The following is a 22,393-nucleotide window of genomic DNA, read 5'->3' as shown; positions in this document are numbered from 1 at the left end:
GTAGTAGCAATCAAGGGTGTAGTAAAATGCGTTCCTCCCCAATGCCCTCATTTCTTGGCGATGTGGACACGGGTATGTGCCGAGTCGTAGCAACCGAGCCAAGAAAAGATGCAAGGAAAAAGGATATCGATAATAATGAAATGATCCCACCCCGGAGCAGTGGGAGTGCGGGCTGACCAGCTCTCAGCTCGAGACTCGGGAACGCCGGCTCTCCCGCGCTAGAGCAATAGCGGTCGCTCGCAGTTTTTTGAACTTAGAAGAGGCCATCCACCTTTACTTAATTTTTATCGGTTCAAACAAATCTTTCTACAACAAAAACACGTCCGGCAATCGGTCACTAGTTCTTTGGCAATCACTACGTCATAAAAAGTGCTTAGGCGTCCTCGTGATTTTTAAATGCTGCAATAAAGGTCGCAAGCAGTGCAAGGCGCAAAAAGAAGCTTTATTTTGGTTTTATTCATCAACATTTTACAACGAAAGGTTATGAGCTAAACGGGCGCTTTGCCGTTTAGTTTTTAAAACCCGAAGTGTGAATGACGGCTGCTTCAACGGTTCGTTCTTAAAAAAAAAAAGAAAAAAAAGTGAGATAAAACAATTGCAGTCTACCTATGTGTTGCGCTCACAAACATGAGCTGCTCGAAAGAGGTGTTTGACAGCCGATTTCGCTTCGCTGTCATTATCAGGGATGCCGTAGAAAACACGCGTTACACGTCAGCTGATGTCGCATTCACAGTGAAAACTGCCCTTGCGAGGCGGGAAAGCAGGGGACAGCGGCTTTCGTTCGCTTTCCAATAGGTCAGGGGCTTAACCGTGTCTGCGCAAATTCGCTCTGAAAGGTAAAGAGAAATTTCCGCTGCAACGGATCCAGGCATATTGTCTTGGCGGGCATTATCAGTTTGCCTGATGTTTTTAAACATCAGTCTGCTTGGCCCTGCTTCAGAATCTGCATTCGCGACAGTGCTGGCGCTGTCCTGCCCTAACAAAAGAGGTCCCCCTCCCCAGCACAGCAGAACGCATCTGCTCGGCTGTTGCAGCTGAACACCAAGAAGATTTAAACCGTGGGTCTAGGAGGGCACCCATCAAAAAAACAGAGTCAGTCCACGTGCTTGCGAACCGCTTCTCCAGGATACGTTGTAGGCCTTTAACCGCCTCTTTGCAAAGAAGTGTGCCTTTGCGTAAAGGGTCCCTCCAACACTCTTCAACACCCCATTTTTCACTCGCGGATTGCGTAGACTGAAGTACGGACAAACTAGTGCAGCAAGAACGGCAGCGATAGCGGCACGCAGTACGAAGTTATTCAATTTAGAAAATTCAAAATATAAGAAAAAAAATGCCTACCCTCAACTCGATTTTCGCGGGGTCACGTGACCGCATTTCACTCTCTGCTGTGACGTCGGATGGAGCTCCAATGAAATGGGCTGAAAGCTCTTACGTAGGGGAAGCTCGCACACCATTGTTGCCTGTTCAGTCGAATGTATTGATGACGCTGTTGCTATAGCAACAAGCAACGTGGTGCCTGACCGCGCCGTTATGTTTACACGGTCGAACAGCTGGGTGAGGCTGGTAGAAATCAGCTTCCCAGACTTGACAGACCACTATTATAGGCACGAGCGCGAGCAGCACAAACAAAAAACCCCGGTGAAGATAGACGAGAGAGAATCCTTTCGCGTGGACTTCCGATCCGCGCAAGCGAAGCATCCAGAGGCGCTGGAAGCCAGCGCCTCTGTCGCGCTTTGTGGTTGTGGTTGTAGTGATCTTTTTTTTTTTTTTTTTGCGATGGCGTCTGTTTGAGGACCAATGAAAAGCTCGGAACAGAAAAATTAAACTCAGTAATAATCTAAATTTTGATGCTACACCACGATTGCTTCTAACGTTACATTCGTCCTCTGATAGGCTGCGCCAATCTTCGTCATTTCCGCCCACATAGTTCTAGCGAGCGCCGCTATGCGCTGATGCGGTCGGCAGCGATGCGGTGACTTCATTGCACGATTAAAATACTAAATAATTTGATATCGGTGCTTAGACCTATGCTAAAATTTTCCCCAGCCATCGGTCTACGCAAAACACAAACAAAAAATAGGTGCTTCAAAAGTGTTGGAGGGCCCCTTTAAGGTTTCCGCAAGGGAAACTTCGATATTTCGCAACGCGGGAAACGAAAGCCCGGCTGTCTCGTGCCTTTTCTGCAGCAACTCCGTGGCTTCCTCTATAGGGGAGAGAAGATCAATCAAGTCTGTTGGCAGCCTCAGTTCATATTTAGACAGTTTAATCTTCTTGCACGCGTGCAGGGTTTCTGTCAGGCCTAGATGACTCGAAAAAGTGGTAACGAGCTTTCTCATCATTCGCAGCTGCGAGTTACACCCCATCGCGTTGTGAGATTCCAAATGCAATGTGAGATTCCACACGCACGATTTTGAGTGCGTGTGAGGAAGCAAGGACATTCTTCGAGTTTTTTCAGGGTTCATGCGAAAGTTGTTTCTTCTTTATTTATTGTTTTATTCGCATGCGCTTTTGTGTGCATGAGTTTGTGTATGTTTTATAAGAGTGACCGTAGAGCAGAGTTAGTAGTACATCCACGCAGTGGCGCTAGTACGTGCAGTTGCGGACGTGAATTTTCAATAGCGCTCCTTGTGTTAGTGCAGCACGACAGTCTGCTTTTCGTCTGCTGAAAGGATCTTGACGACTAGCTTTGGCGGCACAAAAGTTTGGGCCCATAAGATAGGTTGAAGCATAAGGCTTTTGTTCATGAGTATGAGGCCTGGTTGCCTTACAGCGGATTACTAGCGCTTGCACGCGGTTAAGGGTCACATCTCTTGGGAGGTCATGTTTGTTGAAGGCAGTTTAATGTGAAGCTTATACTCGTATCGGGATTGGAAGCTTCAGCGAGAGCACAGAGAAAAGCTTGGATTACTGCTTTGTGTTTTAGTTGTACTATTTAAGGCAAGTTGTTTTCACGTGATATTTTTGGACCCGATGTGTCTCAGTGCGTGTAGGGCGCTCTCCTGTGCCTGTGGTCGTGTGTGTGTGTGTGTATGCGTATACCCAGGAAGAAAGCACCGAGGAACGAGTGCGAGAGTCCATGGTTCGGCGTGATCGGCAGCGACCTGGAGGATGCGACTTTTCACCGACGCTTCGGGCAACCTGTGCAGCTGGTCACCTCAGGTCGGGTCTCCCGCCAGTAGAGGAGATGTTACGATCGGCCCCTGCGCCGAAGAGGAAGCGGCGTCCCCTGTTCTTCGAACAAGGCGCCGAAAGGCTGCTTGCCCGCTGACGGCCGTTCAAACACTTGAATTGTCCTCCCGAGACGGGAAGTGAGGCGCCATGCAGTCCCACAATGAGCGTTCGACGAGACGACCGAAATGGTCTCCGATCGCGACGTCTTCCTTGAAGAGAGAGCGGCGTCAGCGAGGATGACAACCAGTCCCGCTAATTGAGCGATGAGGTACTTCGGAGCGGCAGACCTTTTGATGCGCCCTGTTGTCCGAGCCATCGCCCTACGGCCTTCACATGGCAAGGAAGGTGCCACAGGTGCACAGTGGTGGCCACGCCCCAGTCGAGGATGTTTACCTGGGCGGGTGTGGGCGGCACCCTCATTAGTGCTGTGTGTGACGTGAATGGACCGTCCCAACTTGAAGCAATTCCCCGACCTAGAGATCTGGGGAAAAGAGGCCCTTTAAGATGGGCCCCCGCGGGCTCATTCGACACAATATCTACGTCACGTAAAACAAAATCGTCGTCATGTAGAAACTTGATCTTCGTCATGTAAGACGAAATGGTAGTAATGTAACGAAATGCTCGCCTTGTAAATAGATCACGCTATGTTTCCGATCAGGCTCTTCATACTGCCTCTGCATCTTCCTCCCGAGTCTCCGGTGCCTGCAAAGGCCGGTAGCAACAGTACCATAGCAAGATAGTATCTTGGCAGTGCACGAAGCAAAGGCATTCGTCTATAGGTAAGCGAGGTCCGCCGGAGCTGCAAACTCGAGGAAGGCTCGCAAGGCTGGTGTCTTAGGCCGCGCGGGAAAGAGGAAGTCCTCCACTGTTGTCGCAGGGAGTTCGAGCAGGCGATAGCGGCTCGCCATATTGCATTTTTCCGCGACGAGAGCAGGGTAGGAGCAAATTATATGCTCCAGCGTAACTGCATCGCCGCGTCTGCGTCATGAAGTTGATGAGCAGCGACCCTTGGAATACATGCGTGCCGCAGGCCGGGCGCTGGCGGTTCGCAGGCGGAAAAGCAGCCGCCTCTCCTGTCAACCCAGGCAGGACTCTGGTTCGGGTGGTGGTGGTTTGCCGCTCACCACGAGCTTGTCAGGGTGGACCGTTGGTAGCAGCTGCCGCAGACCTTGCCGGGAGTAGTACGACGGGGCTACTGGCGTGGTGATTAAGTGTCGCCATGCTGTGCTGCAAGTCCCTTTTTTTCTTTTTTTCCTGGTTTTGTTGTGTGTAAGCTGCTCTCTTATTCATAATTATTGTGAATTACGTGTGTTACATGAATTATGAATTACGTTGTGTTATTCATAATTATGTACATATTCTTGCGTCTAACTGCTTGACTTGAGGAAACAAATTACAGCATATCCACGGGTCAATGATGAAGAGCTTGGGCGAAGCTCCTGAAGCAATCACGTGTACACCGTGAAATGTTCAGTGGTTTCGCCCAGCAGTAATCGAAGCGATACGCCACTTTGATTATTTTTCCTTTTTCCGTTTTTCCTTCTTTTTTTATTTTTCAATTTTTAATTTTTTATATTTTTATTTATTTTTATTTTTATTTTTTATTTTTTATTTTTTATTTTTTTATTTATTTATAATTATGTACATATTCTTGCGTCTAACTGCTTGACTTGAGGAAAAAAGTTACAGCATATCCACGGGTCAATGATGAAGAGCTTGGGCGAAGCTCCTGAAGCAATCATGTGTACACCGTGAAATGTTCAGTGGTTTCGCCTAGCAGTAATCGAAGCGATACGCCGCTTTGATTATTTTTTCTTTTTCCGTTTTTCCTTCTTTTTTATTTTGTCTATTTTTAATTTTTTTATATTTTTATTTTTTATTTTTATTTTTTATTTTTTTATTTATTTAATAATTATTTTTTTATTTATTTTTTTCTATCGTTTGGGACAGCGCCATCTAGTATATCGTCACCCAGCTGCAGTTTGCATGCATATCTCTGGGAGAGATACTGTTCGGGAGATACTGCCGCGGTTACGCCTGACATGGGACAAGGTTAGAGTAAGAGGAGCTACGCCCCTAAAACGCGATGTTTGATGGCACCTTATGATCACTTTTGCTATGTCATGTATGACTGGTTATTCGTGTGTGTACGCTGGTGATCGGCGCTTTGTCAGGCTTTCTTTGCCTTTACGCCGATCCCCTAGGCAACTATGTATACTGGTTGCCTGAAAAAAAAAACACACACAGCGGTGTCAGGCTCGTTCCCAGCTATGCGAACGTGCGAGGGTTGCCAGTGGAGGGACATACGCACACCGCTCTCTGTGATGGTGTTTAGCTTGGCGTGCCGCAACGCCACGGTGGCACCGGCGTAGTCTGGTTGCAGCAGTGCTGTAGGGCTGGCCAGGAGTCACAGAGGATGGCCACGGGCAGCTGGAGTGTTGTAGCAGTGAGGTAGTGCGCTGCCAAGTGTAGGCCAGCCTATTTAGCTGCAGTGGAGCTGGCGTGGAAGGAAAGGCGCCACCGGATGGTCGGGCCAGTCGTTAGATGACAGGCAGCCGCGGCCGAGCGGGGGCTGTCCCGGACAGATCCGTCCATGAACACCAGAAGGTGCACCGGCAGCCTGTCGTGGATTTTCGTCAAGGCTGATTAGTGGAGCTCGCACGCCAGTGTCCGCCTTTTGCTGATTCTGCCCTGCTTTGATTGGACGCCCAGAGGCCGGTGGTGTGGTGGAGGCGGCTGGATAGGACATGAAACATTGGGCACTAGTTCTTCGTAAAGAGCTCAGATATGTCCCATCCAAAAAGCTGGTCGACTCCGCAGTCTCCGAAGGAGGGCAGTGCGCCCATGCAGAGGCCCCGTGGAGATGGTCCACGTGATGCAGCGCCTGTTGTAGCAAAAGGAGCGACAGAGGCCAAGCCTGGGCCTTCGCCAATGAAGCAGTCATCGGCAGGGGCGTCCGCAGAACTTTTTTCAGGGGAGTGCATCCACGGCGGGGGAGGGGGGGGGAGGCGTTTCCTACACTGCGGTGACATGACCGGCAAGATTAGTCGATAGTGCGTAATAGCGTGCAATGTTGGCTGGCAATCCTGAAGCCCATATTACATGGATATGTGGACCCTGAGTGTGTTAAGGAACGTTTGTAGCTTATTGCTACTGCATACAACAATATTATACGAAATTCCTGGAGGCGCAGCCTCCCCCTTTGCACTCCACTTAGGTCGCCCATGGCCACCGGTGACTGGCACTGGACACCTATGAGGCGCCGAATTGCCATGTGGTGTTGCCGCTTCAACTGCTCCTTGCGGTGGGCGCCAGCTGCCCAAAGGGTAGTGCATAGGTTTGCACCGTCGTTCGAGCCCCCTGGTATAGCCGAAGGGCCAGCCGAGGGGTGCACTCTTCGCCCCCGCTCACCAGCCTGCCCACAGCCGCCTGGACCTTGTTGGCCTTGAAGGTGGCGAGTTTGGCGGCAGGTATCTAGGTGAGGTGGTGGTCGATCCTTAACACCAGACACGTCACTGCCTTGCTCCACGGGAGTGGCCGGTCTGCCAGCACAAGGCTTTGGATGGCTCTCCGTGCAGCGGCTCTGGGGTGAACCAGCAGTGCCCGGCCGTTTCCGTGGGCGACACGATCAGCCCGATTGCTTTGAAAAAGGAGGCTACATCATCTAGGGAGCGTTGGAGGGAGCGCCTTATGGCAGTGAGGTGTTTCTTGGGTCCCTTAACCCACAGTACCACGTCGTCTGCGTACAACGAGCACTGCGTGGGGTAGCGCTTGTCAACCGGTAGCATTGCTGGTAGCCCCGCCAGCACCAGGTTGAACAGGGGGCTCAGGACAGAACCCTTCGGGACGCCGGCTGTCGCTGGCCTTGGGTCGCTGATGGCACATCCAACTCTAAACCTGAGGGTCCGTCCGGCTAGGAAGGCGCTGATGAAAGCGCGGAGGCAGTCCATGATGCCGAGTGTGTCGAGAGCACTCTTTATGACCGTATGTGGGAGGTCGTCAAAAACGCTCCGGGCATCCCGCGAATCGAGGAGACCACCTCCCTCCTGCTCTTGGCCTCCTCCTGAGTGGAGACAACGTCTGCAATTGAATCTGCGGTGCAGTGGTGTTGCCGGAAGCCTGTCTGCTGCTCTCGCAGAGACTCCTTATTCCCGGAAATCCAACTCGGGCATTCCAGAAATATGGCTTCCATGAGCTTACAAGCAGCAGAGGCGAGCGAGACGGGCCTATAGGATGCAATGGTTGGGCGGTCAGGTTTCCGGACGGGCACCGCCACAGGTAGGCTTCAGGCAGGGTGCCGCTCTTGCGAGACGTCATTGAAAGTCCTGAACAGGTGGCGTCGTGCATCCACATCCAGGTTACGCAGTATTGGCTCCTGGGACCCTGCGGTGCTTGGTTCTGGTCAGCGCAATCTTCGGCTCGTGGCTAAAATAAGGAGGTGTTATGAGACCGCGCGGCACGTTTCGCTTGCCGGAGAGGGTCCCTCGGCGCAGACGGCAGGCGTGCGGGGCGCCGCATTCATTGGGGCGCTGCGCCGTGCTCCCTACCGGGTTGCAGAAATAAGTGCCTTTTTAACACGAAAGTGTTTTATGCCGGGGTCCACCAAGACTTCAGTGAAATGACGTCGAAAAATTTACATGATCAGATGGCAAAGAGAAAAAAGGTTCAGTCACCGGGCATTGAACCCACGACCACTCGGTCTGCAACAGCAGATGCCGGGCACGCTATCCACTGCGCCACGGCCACTTTTTTTTCTTTATTGCCTTCTTGACTACAGGTCAAGATCGTCTAACGATCACACATCATATCCGTTTCATGCGCGTTAATGTATCAAACAAAGCTATCACATCTTCATCACAGTGAGTCGTCTTATACACCTCACGAACTTTGACAACATTACACGAAACACTCATGAACAGATGGAACATTAACATCACAGTGTCTATACGCTAACATGCTGCGCCAAACCGAATGGAGACCCAGTAAAAATATAACATCCAAATGCAGTACAGAACATTCAAAGGGCAAAAAGCGAATTCCGCGTGGATTAAGAGGTAGTTGTATCTTTAAGGTCCTTTGCAATATGTCCCAAAAGAATATGACATTATTACAATCAATGAATACATGTTCAATAGTTTCAGGCCTATTGCACAGGAAACACATGCTTCCCCATAGTACATAAATCCCTCTATCCTCCACTGCGCCACGGTCACATACTCTATAGAGGCTTTACAAACGCGCCTTTTATATGTACCACTCTCCCGGTCGGCGGGGTGGTGTTGCCCTCTGGGAGCGGTAAGGTAAAGTAAATCGTGATTATTATGGCCTCCGCGATTAGCACCTGCAACGCGTTACACGTCCGTCCTATTCGGCGCGTTTTTAATAGAAGTTCAATTTTGTCAATGCCTTAACACACCGCTAGGTGGCAACATTAGCCCAAGCGTCGTAAAAGCGTCGGCCTAGCTCATAGCATCACGCTAATCCAAATCAAAAATAGCTCTGCGACGCGCGCCTGCCTCACCTGGCTGCAACACCGCGTTCCCCGCTCGCCCCGAGAAAAATCGCGGCCGGGCTACCGGGGCGGTACGACGCGCTTTGCGTTTCGCTCTAGTCCGGCCGTGGTGTTCAATCACATTATAACATGCCGCGGGATGGCGACCAAGTTCTGCGTCCAATATGCGACGCTCTTCTGGCTATCACACCACGTTCTTTGATTACGATTTCACAGTTAACTACTACAGCTACCACAAGGGTTTGTTTAATCATTTAACATGGACGTTTACGTCAGTATACATTGCGCAAACTCTCTTATATCAATGTACAGTAAACATTCAGTTACTTCTGTAAGGGCACGCTTTACTTTCGTGTTATTCCGATTCCTATGACGGAGGGATCAACCATATTTTATTGCGATAGCAATTATATGGACAGTCTCGGCTGGATTTTGCCGTCGCCGTCGCCGTCGCCGCCGTCATGCACCGTATATGTATAAGTATGTATATATCTATAAAGTCCCCACAGAAAAATAACTCAGAAAAATGCTTCCGAAGCGCGGAATCGAACCAGGGACCACTTGCTCCGCAGCGAGCGGCGCTATCCACTACGCCACGAAACGCAGATCCTCCACGTAGCTAACGGCGAGCGTTATATACACACCATTTAGCGCTGGACGGACTCAGAGACAGCAGACGATAATAAGCGTTTCTTCAATACCAGCTAGGTGGCGCTAGGAGCCCGACGGGCGCATTTAAAAGTCGTCGGCGAGCTCGCTCGCTTCTTATATTTGCGCATGGGAGAAGCTTGCCCTTCCGCTGTCTGCTCGCGCGGTTTTCTCGTGGCGAGGGGTAGAGGAATGTTTCACGCTTTCACCGTGATGTCCGCGCTCATGTTACGGCGCGTACGAATGTCACTCGAGCTCAGGGACGCCGCTAAACGAACAAACAGAAGATGAGCGCGAACTATCAAGTGTCACAGCTCGACACTTGAAGCACGCTAGTTTCCTTCGCTGCTTCGGCCGCCTGTTGCAAGGCGGCCGCCTTGCAACAGAAGCGCTGTTCAAACTGAGAGTATCCATTGGCGAGCCTCACTTCGTATAGCATTAGTTCCTTGCTATCGCATTCATTGCTTCGCCCTTTTTTCCTTCTCCTCTGAATCACTACCACCACCACCATTCAGTGGCTAGCTCTCTTCGCTGGATTCGCTTCGCAAGCGACCGCTTATTTGCAAATATATCGTCGTTCTGTGCTTGCGTTCGGCTGATCTGAATAGCCCCGATGACGCGGGCGATAAAAAAGCGCAGAAACGTGACTGATGGAGTCTGTTTTGTCTGCATGCAGAGGAACGTTTTCAGGAGCCGGAAAGCGGGAAGAAAACGTCAGCATACGAGACACTCTCACTGATCATGAACTTGTGTTCTTGGCCCAGATTGCGTGGTGACTCGCCTAACTAATGATAAGGAAGACGTTTATCGTGTTTCACCATTAAAATATTCATATCATAAACTGGTCGAATCACAGACGAAATCAGCCTCGCCTCGAGTTGCTTACGCGGGCGAGAGGCACGTTGCCTTCTGCCGCCTCACCGTTTCTCTTTCGACTGTGGCTATGTCGAACGAGCGCCGCCCTGCGTGTGCGACTCACCCCCGCTAGGTGGCTGCTCTCACGACGTTGACATTTTGCCCACAGCCACTGTTACGAGCATTTGTTGTTGGTGCCGTCGACAGAGCTGAATAAACACCCTCAGTGAGCGTCTTTGTCGCTCCGGTCGCGACTTAGCGTGAACCACGCGGCCAACCGGTGGCTGCGGAAGCGCCAGCTGTGGCCCAGCGAAGGTGGGCGGATAACGCCGTTTTGACGTTTCATGGGAGGGGACTTGTTCCAGTAACCAAAGCAGGGCATAATACTGAATCAACGTAGGACGGTCCACGAAATTGTGTGACCGCTATCCATGCAGGAGAACATGAATTTGTGCGCTCTCAGTGCCAATACGTATTACCAAACATATAAAGTGGTAATTTTTTTGCTGACATTCGCTAACGCAGGTGCCTTCCATGCCACGGCGTTCGGGCCCGCCATACTGACGATGGCACTGGCGTATGCGGCTCGCTAGCTCGACCTCCCTTCGCCAGAGAAATGCGTCGTCAAAACACCCACAATGTTGTGATCCTCCAGATGGCCATATGGGAGTCGGGTGTAAGAAGTTGTTAACACATCTTAGCTTCAAGGAATGCCACTCATTCTCTTTAGGTAAGTATACGCTGACGACAGAAGGATTGGCCCTCACTTTCTATAAGTACCGTCAACTTCTGTAATAAGCTTCTTTAGCCCCGCCGCGCACCTGTCTTTAAGAGCTATTCGCCCCGAGATCCTTCAGTGGCGACCTCTCGCGTGTGACGTCAGCAGAAGGACTCGTATGCAGCTCTTCGCGCGCTCACTCGCTTCGTGAAGGCTGCTCGACACTGCCGGTCAGTCTGTCCTGCTCGAGTTACTCAAAAATTAGTGGTCAAGTTCATCAAACAATTTGCGCTGAATATTGAAGCAAATAGCTCCGCGAGATCGAGCGGAGTTGCCGCCCGGATCACGTTCAGTGTCGACTGCTCCTGGTGTCGTCTGCTATAGCCGTCAATGTGTACACCAGCATGTATCGCAAATAATTATTTTCCTGACTGTTTTCTGGCCGTGGCGCACTCAATATCACTTGCCGGCCCGTTTTCGATCACTGACTTGAGCGTTCAGGCTTGGGTTTCCGTGGCGACGTTATAGTGCAATGTATGTTTGCAGCGTGCTGCGTGTGTTCGGTTACCAAACCTGCTCTCTCGGTTCAAGTCCGTTGTTCGGAGTTTGAAGCACATTATAAACGACGTGTGACGCCATTCAAATAAATTAAGGGATCGTTACAGGCAAGAGCCTTTCATTGGATCCGTATTTTCAGCAGTGTTGTGTAAGCGAATCGTAACTACTAGAAATTGAAACAGGTCAATAAAAAACGCGAGGCCCAGTCACAGCAAAAGCTCGAACAGCGGCCTTTCTAGAGCCCGTTAGAAATTCTCTTGGGGCACCTAATAGAAGAACACATGCAAGGTATGCACTACGCCCCAAATCATAATTTTTGTGAAGTATAGGAAAGCACCCGCTATGCCACTCTTCCCCTTTAGGCTGAGCTACCCGCTACACACCTGTAAGGCATTATGTGCACTTCGTTGATGCTGCATCATATCCAGCTTTTGTGGATGGATGGATGGATGGATGCTATGAGCGTCCCCTTTAAAACGGGGCGGTGACATGTCTGCCACCAGGCTCGAGAAAAAAAAAAAAAAGCTTCCTTGTTTCATGTTGGCCTAATACCTTATCTACATTTATTAAATCTATGTTATTATACCAAAAAAAATATAAATTCACGGTCCATCTCTCTGCCTCTTAAGGCAGAATGACCTTTAGGAGGGTAGCGAATTGGGCGAGTTGGAATATGCTCATGATGGTTAGCGCAAACGCGACACAGACAAAGGAAGAAGAAACAACGACACAAGCGCTATCTAACAACTGAATGTTTATTGGAAAAATCACAAATATATATGTCTAAGAAAGAGAAAAAACAACAAACCCGCACATGCGCCAAAGATAATTGACAGATAAAAACGTGTCTGATAAAAACTTGTCCTGCGGTAGTTCCTATATTGGACAGACCGGGAGGTGTCTGAACGTCCGTTTGAGAGAGCATGCTAGCTCTTTGAAGGGCGCGCCGTCCTCACACCTTGCCCTCCATTGCCGACAATGTGGCTGTGCTCCTGAGCTGGAAAAAACGGTCGTGGTGACTAGGCACAAGAGCCAGCGTACTCGAGAAATCGCGGAGGCTTATGAGATGATAAAAAAGAAAGACACGTGCGTGAGCTGCCCCTCTATCGCTTTGATTGATGAGGAAGTGTCTTTCCTGGAAAGGGCGTAGTTTTGTTAGCAGACACGTTTTTATCTGTCAATTATCTTTGGCGCATGGGCGGGTTTGTTGTTTTTTCTCTTTCTTAGACATATATATTTGTGATTTTTCCAATAAACATTCAGTTGTTAGATAGCGCTTGTGTCGTTGTTTCTTCTTCCTTTGTCTGTGTCGCGTTTGCGCTAACCATCATCAGAATGACCTTATTTTTCCCCCATTATTTATTTTTGTTCTTTATCTCTACTTTTCTGCCACCAATACTCTAACCGTCTCTTACTTATTTCTATCGCGGACGTGTGCAGCTTTCCATTGTTGTCCCTAAAACCCAAGGCTTCATGTAGACTCGTGCCCACACGTATACCTGGGTGAACACATAACAGTCAGCGCCCCTGGCGGCCACGGCGAGAAGCTAGCGCGTTTTCAATGGAACTAGCGAGTTTTCCCCGAATAATTGACCGTAGAGGGTGAATGTTGAAAAACGCAGACCCCGGAGCGCTTCTGAGAACCTAAACGCACGAGAGGACTGCAGCGATCATGTTGCAGTAAGCTTCAATTTTGTTCCCAGAGCAGTTAGATTGCACAATGGGAGTCTATGGAAACGGCGAAAAATGTGGCCTGTTTTTCGAGACAAAAACGGTCACTGTGGTAAAACTAAGCAAGTCATGTTAATGGTCAGGAAATCACATGTAGCCCTGACACTCAGCTTTCGTTTGCAGCCATTCTCAACTTGCCGCAATGGGCATAATTATGCCCATTGCGGCAACAATGTTAATATTGTTCCCAAACGCGTTTTTTGAAATGCGGTTCTTTAAATGCTTGTGGTAAATTGATAAACCCTTGCTTATCGCCGGCGACAAGGCGTCGTCCGTGGCCGAGTTCTGTGTGAGTGTGATGAACAGCAGTGCCATCCGCGGATTCAAACTGCATGAGAATGAAGTACGATTACTTGCATATGCTGATGATGTGGCAGTTTTTTGTTCAGATTGCGAGAGTGTTAACGAAGTAGTCTATATTGCGAAACAGTTTTGTACGGCTAGTGGAAGTTCGGTAAACTGGGAAAAGTGCTTGGGATGTTGGCATGGGGATTGGCCTTCCACTCCAGTCGTTTTTGCCAACATGCCATGGGTGAATCAGCCTGCGAAATATTTGGGTGTACCACTAGAATTTTATCGTGACAGTGAGCCGTACTGGCGGCGGCAAGCCACTGAAGTGCGTGAAAAAGTGGATAATGTTAGAGGATGGGACTTTTCTATTTTCACGCGGGCCACCATATGTAATCTTTTCTTTGTCTCTAAACTCTGGTACACATTACAGGTTTTACATTGCTCGCGTATAAACGTGCAAAGGCTGCACCGTGTGTTTGCAGTATTTATATGGGGATCAGTGTGGGAACGGTCTAGTCGCACTAATCTTTTTCGTCGTGTTCGGTTCGGTGGTCTTAGTCTGTCACATTTGTTTTTAAGACAGGTCGTTAGTCGTTTTATGTTTCTGCGATACACAAGAGACCCGTTTCTACGTACAGTTATTCAGCTGAGGCTTGGAAGAGTTTTACCTTCACTCGTTGTCAGCTCGGACTATGTGCATGGGGCGCTTTATGGTTATCTAAAAGAAGTAGTTGGTGCATGCAATTTTTTATTGGCACGTTTCTCTAGCGAATATCTAGCGGGAGTAAAACGAAAAAGGTTGTATAGAGACCTTCTCGACATTGTTTTACCGGTACCACATTACAGGAGTTTGTACCCTGCTGGACGTGGCGAAAATGTACTGGCCCGAGTAAAAAAAATGGCTGTCCCATCTAGTTCAAAATCATTTTTCTTTAAGCTCCATACAGGGACTCTAGAAGTTAAAACGTGGATGCATGAAAGGGGACTGTTTGTACCGTGGGGAACGCACTGTTTTCTCTGTTGTAAACCTGAAACCATCGAACATGTCTTTCTGGATTGTTGGGAAGGGGTGTTCTTCTGGGACATTCTGCAGAGAACTATAAAAAAAGATTTACCGATTGATGCCTACGGGATCAGGTTTTTACCAGTTAATGAAGAAGACGATGGAGCACCTTATGATACTGTTATGTTGCTCGGCCTTCACAGTATTTGGAAAAAGTACATGGCAGTCCGCCATGCCGACATCAATACACTGCCCATTCGTGAATATTTCCGCCAAATGATCACGAAGTTTATTGAAGAGTGTAAAACTAAAGACCCAATTCCAGAGTGGCTCGAACATCTTGAGCCACTTATCCGTATAAAGGAATTGTAGTCACTATGTAACCATTCCGGTCTTTACCTCTGTATGTACTGTTTATGCACTGTAATATCATTGTATGATGTGCAAAAGTAAGTAATAAAGAAAAAAAAAAGTCGTCCGTGGCCGAGTGAGTTAATCGCTCACGTTCGAAGCGCGACGTAACCGCGTTGTCATCGGTTCGATTCCTGGCGTCGGAGCTGCGGTTTTTTTTTTTCAGCCCGTGACTTAGTTCCACAGCCTACCACGAGATGTCGCCGCAGAAACGAAACAGAGTTTTTGTTTCGCTTTTTGACTGTAATTTTGAGCTGCCGTGTCTTTTTCTCTTCATTTTATGACTTTTTAGTGCATGTTTAAACACTCCACGCGCGTCAGAGCGTTCAGATCTACATTTGTAATTCTTACTTTATTCTTTTATAAACGTCCTACAATTTAGCAACGTAAAGGAAACGAACTAAGCTTGGAAAAGCGAGGCATAGTAAATAAATGACAAAGACGTTCTTGCCGTTTACCTTAGGGCAGGGCTAAGGCTGTTGTAATCTTAACGAACGAAGGGGAATTGTTCCAGAGGTTCTTTTCTTTGTAAAGACACTGTAATGGACGTGACTCGGAGCCAGACGCTCAGCAACAGAACAAAAGGTTTATTGCGCGTTCCTATAAATAGCGGATAACAGATGACGTCATTCGCACGTGGCTCACGTGCGTCTCAACACAGAGAGCGGCGTTTGGTGCCGCGTCCTAACATTCCTCCCTTTTAAGTTTAAATATATACACAGTGTTTCTAAACACTGAAGCCAAAGCGAACGACTGGTCTACGAGTTCGTGTAGATCTTCTCAGCTCGGGTCCCTCGGGCGTGTAGAGAGGACTTGGGCTGCTGACGCCAGGCTCCACGTCGGCAGGTGCTTGTACAGGAGGAAGCCGGAAGTGGTGGTCAGGTAGTGGCTGTGAAGGCTTCTCCGTCGGCCATGCGCGCCTCAGTTGGTTGCGATGACTATGGTGCACGTCGCCATTTGCCATTCGAACTAGATAGGAGACAGGACCCTTCCCTTTGATTACTTCAGCCAACTTCCATCGCGGTCACGCAGCGAAGCTTCATGCGTAGACCGAATCTCCTACACCGAATCCTTTCCCAGTGACGTCAGAGGTGGAGTGCTGACGGACTGGGTCATCATCATCATCATCAGCCTGTCTACGCCCACTGCAGGGCAAAGGCCTCTCCCATGTTCCGCGTGAGGGGGAGGCAGAAAATTAGGTGGGTAGATGAGATTAAGAAGTTTGTAGGTATAACGTGGCAACAGAAAGCACAGGACTGGGTTGATTGGCGGAACATGTTAGAGGCCTTTGCCCTGCAGTGGGCGTAGACGGACTGGGTGCAGCTTGTCTAATGCTGAACGTAATTTTCTGCCCATCATCATCTCCGCCGGGCTCTTTCCAGTCTCTGAATGTGGGGTGGTATGTTGTTTAAATAAGAAGCGGGATATCTTGCACTGGGTGTCGTTTCCCGACTGTTTCTTCAACGCTTCTTTTACTTCCCTCACCATTCTTTCTGCCCTTCGATTACTAGAAGGGTGATAAAGTGCTGTAAACACTGAGCGGATGCCGTTAAGTTTGAGAAACGCTTGCATCTCCTCGCTCGTGAATGCGGTTCCGCTGTCGGAAACGATAACATCTGGAACTCCGTGAGTGGCAAACAGTGCACGTAGAGCTGAGATTACTGCCGAAGTTTTCATGGAAGGTATAATCTTCACTTCAGCCCAGTTGGAAAATGCGTCCACCACGACGAGAAAAACATCGCCTTGTACTGGTCCGGCAAAGTCGATGTGCAAACGGCTCCAAGGTTGATCTGGCTTAACCCAGAAGTGAACTGGTTCTTTTGGATCGCTTTGACGGTTCACTTGGCATCTTTCACAGTGACGCACAAACTCCTCGATTTCTCTGTCCATTTTCGGCCACCATATTAGCGATCTTGCTTGACTCTTCATAGCTGTCATGCCCGGATGATTTGCGTGCAACAAACGAACAGCATTATTTCTTGCTGCTTGAGGTATGACCACTCGATTTCCCCAGAAGATGCAATCCCGATGCAGAGATAACTCATTCTTCCGCAAGATCATTGTCGTACTTTGCCGGCCAACCAGAAAGAATGTAATTCTTCACAGTGGGCAATATATGGTCCCTCTTCGTGAGATCCGCGATGTCAGACGCTTGTAAGGGTGGATACTCCACAGCGTCCAACAGCAACACGTCACCAGGTGGTTGCGTCTCGTCCTCGCGTCTCGGTACTGGAAGACGGCTTAATGCGTCTGCGTTGCTGTTGCGGTGACGTGGTCGATATTCCAAGATGTAGTCATATGCAGCTAAAAGAAGAATCCAACGAAGCATTCTTGGGGAAACAACTTCCGGAATGCGTTTCTCTCTGTTAAACAATCCCAGCAGAGGCTGGTGATCAGTCGTAACAATGAAGTTACGTCCAGCCAAATATTGGTGCAACTTCTTTACGCCATACACGATAGCTAAGCCCTCCTTGTCAATCTGCGCATACTTTCGCTCGCTCGATCCAAGCGTTTTAGAAGCGTATGCTATTGGGCGTTCTGTGCCATCTTGTTCCCAGTGAGCCAACACAGCTCCAATTCCAACAGGTGATGCGTCGCACGACAGCACAATTGTTTGCTTCGGGTCATACGAAATAAGAACTGCTTCTGACGATAACAAGTTCTTTAGCACAACAAAGGCTCGGTCGTGCTGGCTATTCCAGCTACAGCCACTGTCTTTGTCCAACAAGCGGTGAAGTGGTTCCGCGACTTCTGCTTTTCCTTTTAGGAATCGGCTATAAAAATTAATTAGCCCAAGGAATCATTGCAGTTCTTTCTTTGATGACGGCGTCGGTGCGTTCAGGATCGCGTCCACTTTGCTTGTAGAAGGATGAATGCCCGTAGCATAAATCACATGACCGAAAAACTCAATGCTGGACTTGCGGAATTCGCATTTTAGATGCGAAGTATCTTATGGCGGAGTTCAATCCGGTGGTGGTGGTGGTGTGCGGCGTGACCACCCTTACTGCGCATGCGCATACCCTCTCCACTCCCCCTCTCCCTCTCCGCTTCCCCTCCCCCTATCCGCTTCCCTCTCCCATTTCCCCTCTCCACTTCCCCTCTCCCCTCCCCATTTCCACTCTTCCTCTGAAACGCAGGCTAGACATGCCGAAATGCTCTCCTGCGCAACGCCACGATGAGCACCAGCGCATGCGCGTCCCCTCCCCCTCTCTCTCCTCTCCTACGCTGCTCCCCTCTCGCAGGACTGCCGACTGCGTTCTCCGCTCGACCTGTGAGATTTAATGGCCACGCTAGAGGGAAGACAAAACGCGCGTAGCGTTCCTCTTCGCGTTCTACGACGCGAGGTCGGTAGCATGCCCAAAGAACGCCAACGGAACGCGATCGTGCAAGTGCTCCGGCTTCGCATCGCCTCATGGTCCCCTTTAGCGGGAATTTCTTTGTTCACCCGCAGACGTGCGTTCTGTAGCCGGGTGAGCACTGCTTCTAGGCGTTCTGCGTGCTGTTCTGGCGTCTCTCCTGCAATTAAGATGTCATCGAGATAGCATTTGACTCCCGATACTCCTGCCAACAACGTGTCCGTGGTGCGCTGGAACAACCACGGCACTACGGAAATGCCAAAAAGAAGTCTGCGCACTTTAAATAAGCCCCTCATAGTGTTTACAGTAAGGACATCAGCTGATGCGTCGTCCACAACAAGCTGTTGATAGGCCGGAGCCAAATCCAGCTTCGTGAAAATTTTGCTTGGCCCTAGCGTTGCTAGCATTTCATCAGTTGTGGGCAAGGGATAGACGCTACTTTGAACAGCCTTATTCACCGTGCTGCGATAATCACCACACAAGCGTTCGGAACCATTTCGCTTTCTCACGACTACGATGGGGTTGCCCATGTAGATGACTGTACTGGCTCCCACATGCCTTGCTTAACGAGTCTGTCTATCTCTGCTGCCACGTCATCTCGAAGGGCAAACGGTACTGCTCTGCTCTTCAAAAACACCGGCTGTGCTTAATTTTTTAGATCAATGTGCACTGGTTCTTGAGTGCTTCCTGGAAGATCATTCGCAAAGACCTCTTGAAATCGCTGAAGCATTTCTGACTCATCAGATATTTTCTTTATTCCTTGAATTTTAATTCCTAAAGCCTTAAACCAACTTCTTCCAAGAAGACTACTGCCTTGCTTGTTCACACTAGTAAACGCAACTTTGCACATTTTTCTTTGAAACGCACTTCGACTACTGCTTTTCCCAGCATCTCAAGTGGCCTTTTCGTCCAAGTCACAAGCTACGTTCCGGTACTGACGAGCGGAATTTTGCCTGCGCGTCCTTCAATTGCTCGCCACGTTTCTTGACTAACCAGCGAGTGAGACGCTCCTGAGTCTACTTCCATGTGCACCTCTTTCCCTTGGATCAACACAGTGGTAATAAATTTTTCTGACTTCGTAAACAGAGTAAAGCTCTTCAACTTCGTGCAACGGTCTGCTTGCCTGACTTTGCTTCCGTGCCGGATTTTTTCCTGGCTTCTGTGCCGCAGTTTGATTATGACTTGAGGGCGATTCTTTTCTGAAGCGACAAGCTCTAGCAATATGGCCTTTTTTCTTGCAATAGTGACAAGCTTCATAACGAAATTTGCAAGATTTAGAACTGTGCTCACCGTTGCAGCGGTAACAGACGCCATCTCTGGACGCAGCTGGCTCTTTTGGGCGCGTTTCGTGGACGGCCGCGTCGCCTGCGCAGTTCGCGTCGCTGAGGCTCTGTGTCCTGATTTCTCGTTGCTGCCGTTGGGTTGCTTCCGCTTTCACGGTAATGTCGTACGCCACAGTGAATGTCAGGTCGCCATCTCTGCCAGTAGGCGTTTCTGCCAGTAGGCGTTGCTGCACAGCCTCGTTGCTGATGCCGAAGACTAAACGGTCTCGCATCATCTCATCCATAGGAAGCGTGTCGTCTCCGAAGCCACAGTTTTCAGCCAGCCTTCTCACCGCTGTCACGTAATCTGCGACGCTTTCGCCTTGCGCTTGGTTACGCTTGTGAAATAAAAATCTACCGTACAGCACTGACGGCTTCGGATGCATGTGTTCTCGGACCGCTTTCTTGATCTTCTCGTAGGCTGCAGCAGTTGGCCTTTCGGGTTTGACAAGCGTCACGATGAGACTGTACGTTTCTTCTCCACAGGAGCTGAGTAAAACAGCACGCTTTTCTTCATCCTTCGAAAGCTTGTTGGCTTCGCAGTACATTTCAAGTCGCTCCACGCACTCGTCCCATGACGCACTTGTACCGAGACGGTACTCCCCGATGCCGCTGACTGGCATTGCACTGCGCGTCTTGTTCGGGCCTGCGCTGGTCCGCTGCCTGTCTTCGTCGCCACTGTAATGGACGTGACTCTGAGCCAGACGCTCAGCAACGGAACAAAAGGTTTGTTGCGCGTTCCGATAAATGGCGGCTAACAGATGACGTCATTCGCACGTGGCTCACGTGCGTCTCAACACAGAGACCGGCGTTTGGTGCCGCATCCTAACAGACACAACTAATGAAACCAACAGATAATTAAGCCAAGCAAAAAATAGGAAACATTACTTGTTGTTTTTTTCAGCAGTGCAATGATTTTGTCCTAACTTCAAAGAAAGCAAAATTGCTATCTCGACAGGCGTCAGCGGACGGCTCGTATACCCATCTACATGCTGCGCTCTACGCGAAGAGAGTGTGCGAAATCCCCTTTACTACCTGGAGTGGCTGTGTTCTCTTCTGAACCAACCCTTACAAAAATTTGTACCAACCGTCAATAGACAGTTTATTGGGAAAAGTCTATATAACCTACCGACGGTATATTGAAAGTCGTTAGAACGTCTTATATACCAGCAACCAACATTCCGTCGACTATTGGCCACCGATAACCAATAGAAATTTCTTTAATAACTTTCAATAGACGCTAAAGGAACGTTCAATTGAAAGTTGTTAGACCGTTTTTAAACGTCTTATATACCAGCAACCAACATTTAGTTGACTATTGGCCTCCGATAACCAATTGAAATTTCCTTTATAACTTTCAATAGATGCTAACGGAACGTTAAATTGAAAATTACACTGTTTTTAAGCGTCCTAAATACCTGTTACCAATGTTTCTTTGACTATTTGTCATTGAAGCTTGGTTGATGCACCTTGCCTAATGGAGATTACTCTTACTTTAGGAGAACGGCCGAGTGTAAATGCAGGCCCTTCTGTGCTGCATGCCCTAGTCACCCTGGCTTGCGTTACGGAAGGGCCGACACGTATACACTTGGCCATCGTCCCAAAGTGGGATGATCTCAAGCAGGAAACATAGCTGTAATAAATGTTGCTGTAATGTGCAATAAAGCTTTTCATAATGTAGTTCTTCAACGCACCACATGCTTAAAATTCTGTTAGGCACATCAAGTGTACTGTAAACATTAAATTGTATGTAAAGTGCACAAATGTTTTGCACAAATATTTTGACAGTGTGCCAGCACATCTGAGTAAACATTTAACTATAGTGATGCCTGAAGTTAGTGACTGAAGTTCTGACGCATGTTAGCCAAGTTCCTGTCCAACTGACCAAAATAAGTGAACACAACTTTCAAACAAAGATGTTTATTTTCTAGCACAACATGTGTTTACATCTATAAATATTAGTGTCTTGATAGAGCACAGAACTTCGTAAAAGGTACTTAATGTGCAAACTGCCTACAGCGTGGCAAAATGACAATACTAAGGAAAAGATCACTTGCATAAATAAAAATGATTTGTAAGATAATCAGATGTGTATATACGAGGGGAAGTCAAAAAGTAAAGCAACTTTTGCTATCTCTCCCACTAGGGTTTGTTAACACTGCTACGCTCGGCAACAACTTTTCTTGACAGTACTGTGGAAGCTACAGAAACGAAATGCATGCCTGCTACCGCGCTAAAAAATAGTGCTTAAGTTTGCTGATAATTTTCTCATTTGCCTTGCTGAAATAAATGCTGCTTTATTTATTATGAGACTGAAACAGTGGCAGGAAGGCATAGGTAAAATACAGTTATTGCTCACTTTGCATGAATGTCGTCCAGTTCTTTCCATTTCATAGACAGCACCACCTTTTCAGCATGCCCGTTTTCCGAAGAAAACAAGGTGTCCATGATGTAGTGAGTCAGTGTGCGGCCGCAAACGCATTGTTTAGTTCTCCAACAAAAATATACTCGCAATATGATACTAAAACGTACACTCAACAATCAAAACATCTCTCCCATTCACATTTCTCGTGTATATGTTTTTTTAAACACGTGAAGGATGCGAGCGAGCAAAACCGAAATCAGCCGCAAGCTGCTGTACTACTTGCGGAAGCCCCGGCTCCATAGCCTTGGCTCCACTGTCGAGATAAGTTGTCGCCGAGTATAATATTCAGCACTGGATTAGCGTCGCCTGCAACACTTCTCTAGAATGTGTCACTCTTATTTCCGCTTTAGTCAGAGTGTAGCAGACCGTTAAACATGGCAGTCCGATTGTCG

The sequence above is a fragment of the Rhipicephalus sanguineus genome, chromosome 2 (assembly GCF_013339695.2).
Source record: "Rhipicephalus sanguineus isolate Rsan-2018 chromosome 2, BIME_Rsan_1.4, whole genome shotgun sequence".
Taxonomy (NCBI): Eukaryota; Metazoa; Arthropoda; class Arachnida; order Ixodida; family Ixodidae; genus Rhipicephalus; species Rhipicephalus sanguineus.
The sequence above is the reverse complement of the archived record's forward strand: the minus strand, read 5'-3'. Positions refer to the sequence as shown.